We start from the raw sequence: 6,462 nt of genomic DNA, 5'->3' as shown, positions 1-6,462 counted from the left end.
CTCGTACGCCCGACCCATGGATTCACTCATTTAGGCCAGTGACGAACCCGTTAGACAGTTGAATCTGCCGTATGACATAGTCCGATGTTAACGTGAAGCGACAAGGAAATCAAAAGTGAGACATTCTATGTCCATCACGTCCTCCTCCTCCCCCAGACGTGTATTTGTATATTTTGATTTTTGATTTCACTGTAACTAACATCCTCGATTGTGCCGCGCATGATATTTTCCTTCTATTATGAAACATTTATCATACCAGGATGGATATATAATTCCCTGGATCACCGAGGATGTAGGCTATGGGCAGAAGTAACAAGTGATCATGCTCTTTTCTCACGTTGTGTTTGAAAACACAAGTTTCTTTGTTTGTGTTACGTCATTTGACGCGTGCTGGCGTTAAACAGGGATGAAGCGAACCCCAAAGGTTTTCTACAGATCTGCGTCATTTACTGAATATTCAAACAAAATAAAGTTGAAAATTCAAATATGCCTAAACATTTGTGTTGTTTACATGCACAAGTTGAAATTTCTACTTACTTTCACTACCAAGTACAGATGTAAATCTTTTTCTGTTTGTTTGTTCTTTAACGCCGCACTCAGCAATGCTTGACATCATGAGCATCGATCTACGCAATAAGAAAAACGATGGCATGCAATCAACCAAGTCACCGAGACTGATCACCCGATTCATTTAGTCGCCTCGTACGACAAGCATGGGTTGTTGGGAACAATACATACGTCTTCCACATTATGGACAATCGTAATGTTACTAATAATATACACTATTGTATAATGAAGATGTTGCAACCCTATGTTTTGTAACCATAAATTATAAAATAAAATAAAACATGTTAAATATATATTGGTATCAAATAGGGGGTAAACCACCAGACCCGTGAAGATCCGGGGCAGAATAGGTCTTCAGCATCCCATGCGACTATGCTTGTCGTAAGGGGCGACTAACCGGATCGGGTGGTCAGTCTCGCTGACTTCATTGATGCATGTCAACGCATACCAATTGCGTGGATCGATGCTCATGATGTCAATCTCTGGATTGTCTGGTCCAGACTCGATAAGACTAGATTATTTACAGACCACGGTCATACAGCTGGAATATTGTTGAGTGTGGCGTTAAAACCCACAAAAACCCACAACAACCAGATATTAATTTCTATGCATGTTTCGGGAAGGATGAGCTGCAGTTAACACTGGCACAGGGGGGCACGGGTGGCCCAGTCGTCTAAGGCGCCGCAAATCGCTGTGCAGAGTTGCGTCCCTTTGGCATGCCAGAAACCTATGATTGTGGGTTCGAATCCCGGTTCTCCCCGATTATATTTCTATGTTTGTCAGCACCATACCCGTGCTCGTGGGTTTCACCGAAGTGGTAAACGTCTGAGACCTGCATCACTTTCCTCCAACATTAAGCTGACACACCGCGATATAACTGTAATACTGTTAAAAGCGGCGTTAAAACCCAACTCACTCACTAACACTGGCACATGATTGTCATGTCTTTGGGAATGAGAAAGCTGGGATCAGGGCGCAGAACAAGGTACCTAGTGGCATTGGCATGAGAGCATTTGTGTTTACGTGTTCGGGAAGGCGTGTACAGTGAGTTATCTTGACAAGGGAGTACACCAAAATATACACCCTGTCTTGACACAACACCGGAAGTCATCGGGATCACGATGTCGTCAGCTAATCTACTCCGTAAGTTATTGTTTTTGTTTCCAATAAAAAAAAAACTAACGTCAGATCTTACGTTCTTCAAACTTTAATACCATAACACGTAACCTAGTTTAGACGTGAATATATATACAGGTCCTAAATCAAAAGTTTTGTTTGATCATAACGAGGTGTTGATGTCCTTATGACGTCAAACGGCGATCAACCAGCGTTTGATTTGATCCCATATCTTATCCCCTTTGCCCTGGTCACGTGTTGAAATACGTGTTCCCTTGATACAAGTTAGTAGACAGGAACCAAGTCTCTAATCAAGACACCGCTTTCAACATTGTCTCTACTCTCCGACCCAGCCAGGTCTAGTGCTCTACGACATCCTACTCTCTAACCCTATCCGTGATACTCTCTGGTTCACTTGTGTGCCTTAGAGGCCTATCTATATGGCTTAGGAGCGTTGCGGGTAAAATCCATGAGGATTAGCAGGGACTTGGCATTCGACCTACCAATTATCAATGTTGGGCTCCGTTTTTATCATCACGCTTTCAGCAGCAAGGTCGAGATGAATGGCAAGTCTCGTTATCTCCCATGCGACCAGACGAGACTGGAGTGTTTGCGTAGCGGGATGGCGTGATAAAGTCGTTATCTGCCAGTTATGTAGGTATCTGTTGAGTGACCGAGAGGTTTGAGTGGTATGTAGGTGAATGTTTCGGTATACATGAGAATATACAGTAGCGACTCATAAGCAGTCGGCGCGTTGGGGAGTCCAACATTCGTGACCAACTCGTGTTATTCCGGGACAACCCGAATAGCGACTCGTGCCCCTCCGGTCTTTTTGCGACCGGGCTCCGCCTTAGCGCAAACGGGCATACCTAAAACAAATGTCAACTCGTTGCGTAATGGTTCACATATATTTCCCCATATAATATATATATTTCAGATGCAATTTAAAGCACATCGGGGCATGCGGAATTATAGTCAATCTCATTAAAATAAGATCTTTGTTTTGTTTAGCGGTAGCGAGAACTGAGGTCTGATTTTAATGAGATTGAATTATGGTAAACCTAATAAGGTTTTGATAACGTTTGTAAAGTTTTGGTCAAATCCAATTTTCAAATGTATATTTTCTTTTGCCTGGCAATTTATTTCAGAAGTATTGTATATGAGGGATATGGAAAAACGGACCTAGATGGAGGTTGGAACGAAGATCGAACTGTCTTATTTTCGTCACTGCATTTGTAACAGAACTAGTTTTGTTACCCATTTTATAATTAAAATTCCACATACGTGTTTTTGGCATTGTTCCTGCAATTGCAGCCAAGACCCCAATAGTGGATGGAGGCGGCGGGCGTAACGCGTGTCGTGCGTGTCAGAGATCAAGTCAGTACGGACGTGTCCTAACACTGTCACTGCCAAACACATGGAACACACAAACTATTTACCATGGATCATCACTTCGCCAATACATCCTGGCGGACAAACCAGTCGCAATGTACGTGTTACATTCGAGGTTTCAATCGTCTTAATGTAATTCTTGGGTTAAGACAGCTCATATTATTACAGTAAACTACGGTTATAACGAACTGACGGATATAACGAACTTACTTTTTTGGTCCCGACGACTTGCTGTAGTTATGCTGTATATGTGCTTATAACGAACTACGGTTATAACGAACTAAAATTAGTAGTCCCTTTGAGTTCGTTATAACCGTAGTTTACTGTATATTGTCGAATGTCTGTCTCGTGATGTCCATGTGCAGCTTTTATTTACAATGACATTGCATTGCAAGTATTGCTGTCTCTCTGAATGACTTCGCGTAAAGTTATATCTATATTTATCTGTGCATGGCTTCAGTTTTTTGGTATTGGAACATGAAAGAAACATGTAAAAATGTTTTTGGAGTCTCGGATAAACCAGACAGTAGTTATGCCTCATATGTATTAAACTACACTTCCGGTCATAAGAAAAGGTACACATATGATCACCCATGTAAGATGATTGCTAAGCATTAAACAAACAAGAAACGGTTATTCGATGGGGTAGGGTTATCATTGTTCCGCACTATTCCAACTATATGACGACGGTCTGTAAATAATCGAGACTGGACCAGACAATCTAGTGATTGACATCATGAGCATCGATCTACGCAATTGGTATACGATGACATGCATCAACCAAGTCAGCGAGCCTGACCACCCGACGCCTTCAGTCGCTTCTTACCTCATGGGCTGCTGGGGCGGTCGGGTAGCCTACTGGTTAAAGCGTTCGCTCGTCACGCCGAAGACCCGGGTTCGATTCCCGACATGGGTACAATGTGTGAAGCCCATTTCTGGTGTCCCCCGCCGTGATATTGCTGAAATATTGCTAAAAGCGGCGTAAAACCCTACTCACTCACTCACTCATGGGCTGCTGAAAACTAACCCACATCTTCACGTGGGGCCTATGCTTCTCGTGAGATGCGACTACACTGCCCTTGTTGACTGTGTGTGGCTTATACGTTTCACATCGTCATCAATCACTGGTTTGTCTGGGAGAGAGTCGTACATGTGCGAGCTGTCAAATAGCTTGAATATATGCGTCGTTAAACTAAAACACTTGCGAAATAACAATAAGAAATAACAAAATATCATTCTTTTAAATGTAACGTGATTCGTAAGTCCCATCTCGTTTCAAGGTTATATTTTGCTCTATAAAGTATATAAAGCTATATACATCTAGTATTGACTTCCAAACAAGAAATCTCATTGTTATGAGAACGGCCTCAGTTCTCACGCATGTGACGCCCATGCAGGCATATAAAACATTCCTCAAATGGTCATCCGCACCTCCAACGTAGACCCTCCCACAGCCGCCGACGTGGCAGTCTCGCAGGTAGCCTTGCTCCAAGTCTTTACATAATGATAAATACATGGATGAATACGTACTCTATCCTTATAATAGGCAAGTCCGGATAAACGGACAATCTAACACGATAGTCTTTTTTAGGGTCAGTTTGTTCTTATTATTTTATAATGTAGGAACTATGATTTAAACTTAAAATCGTAGCCTCAGAGACTTGTGCGAGTCTATCTCGCAGGGTCAGCCGTGGATGTTTATGGCGTGAGAATTAAATGGCAGTCGCCCAACTGGACAATAAAGTTAAATATTTATGACGCCCGTGGAGTGCTTTCCGACCCTCCCTGGATTACACACCTATATATGTAAATGTTAAAACTATTTACGGCTTACTTAATTGATCATAAGGCCCCGTATCGCCTGAATTTGTTACCACGGCTCGTAATGAGATTGTAAAAGTTGAATTCAATAGTAAAATGCGGAGTTTATTCTGTTAAATTTGTAGCTTTTATTGCTTCCTATGCCAAACCTTCTTAAAACATAGGAGCTTTAGCATGAACTGCTTTTATAGAGTTAATTTCTATTTAATCGTATAAACTGCCGGGTAAAATCCATGTTTGATATTGGCTAAACATGAAACAAACGAGACATGTTTATTCCGCGGATGTATTTGATACGGGTATTTCAGGCGATATCTGATAACGTTTGTCATTTTTTTGGTCGAATCAACTTTTCAGGTGTATACCTTTTTTTGGCCCGGCAGTATATTTTGAACAATCAGAAACTGCTTTTTTGGCATTTGGATTGAATCGAAATGTATTTAACCAGAAATGTTCGTGTTTAACACTATTTTGATCCTTCTAATGCGATAAACCAAAGAAAGCATGTCACTGAATGGTCATCGTAACATGTTTAGATGGTAAAATGTAATGCAATGTACAAAAATGGATGTAACATAGCCTGTCTCACAGTCTATGAACCATATTAGTTTCCTTTCGCCCAGCCTTACTGTAATGCTATAGCCCTAACTAAAGCAAGTCTAGATTTTCCACAGGTTCAGGTTCCTTGGATACACTGTGTATGTGTGTGCGTGCGTGCGTGCGTGCGTGCGTGTGTGTGTGTGTGCACCTTTCTCTTATAGCATTCAGAAACACACACAACTTACACACACGCCCATGAGTAAACCTTTCTCCTTTGTGCTTTTTTAACATTCATTTTATAGGATTTTAAATATTCGTGTCTTTTCTTACTAAATAATTCTTTATACTCCTCTGTCCTGTTTTTAGGCTTATGCATGATATTTGACTGAAGTTTCGACACATTTATTATGGCTCCTGATATTTTTAGAAACGTTGCAGTCTGTATATTCTCAAATTGAATCACGGTGAAATTTATGGTGTAGGGTCTAACACTATTCAGTCGCTTTAAAGTCATGTTTAAACCATCCCGGTGTCATCCTATATGAAAGTACATGATATCAACCACCAGGTTGTTGTACCTGAATTAGATATGAGTTGAGATACGATGGGTGACTGACAAGTTCTGAGCCTAACAATGGTGGACTGCATTGGTGGAGTTGGTAGTCAATTACTTTTCAACGTAATCCTCTCCGAGGTAAACATAAGTTTACCAACGATACTGGAGTGCCTGGGCCCCGTTCCTCAAAGCGATCTTAGCGCTACGATGATCGTAAGCCTATGTTAAAGTATGGGACTTACGATCACCTTAGTGCTAAGATCGCTTTGAGGAACGGGGCCCTAGATCCTGCGGGTGTAGAAGGACAGACAGACAGACAGTATATTCAGTATGCAAGGCCATATGGCCCATAGTACAGTTCAGTTTTAACAGATACATAAAAATCAACGTGATCTTGAACTTAGTATAATATATTCACCTGAGTCTAAATACATGTTTCAAATACATTGCTAAAGATTTGATAACTATTT

At 41.3% G+C, this 6,462-nt stretch overlaps 1 long non-coding RNA gene across 2 annotated transcripts; it reads left to right on the top strand.

The window, feature by feature from the left end:
- The first annotated feature begins 1,547 nt into the window (after positions 1-1,547).
- LOC124113044 lies at positions 1,548-2,962 on the top strand. 2 transcript variants are annotated; one of them, XR_006857712.2, is made up of 3 exons: positions 1,548-1,710; positions 2,230-2,337; positions 2,832-2,962. It is a non-coding gene; the product is annotated as an uncharacterized LOC124113044 (long non-coding RNA). The 2 variants fall into 2 exon arrangements; XR_006857715.1 differs by lacking the exon at positions 1,548-1,710 and adding an exon at positions 1,984-2,040.
- The last annotated feature ends 3,500 nt before the right edge of the window (positions 2,963-6,462 follow it).

The sequence above is a fragment of the Haliotis rufescens genome, unplaced genomic scaffold, assembly GCF_023055435.1.
Source record: "Haliotis rufescens isolate VD_foot unplaced genomic scaffold, xgHalRufe1.0.p SCAF_5, whole genome shotgun sequence".
NCBI classification, from domain to species: domain Eukaryota; kingdom Metazoa; phylum Mollusca; class Gastropoda; order Lepetellida; family Haliotidae; genus Haliotis; species Haliotis rufescens.
Note: the sequence above shows the minus strand (reverse complement) of the source record. Positions and strands in the feature narration are given on the sequence as shown.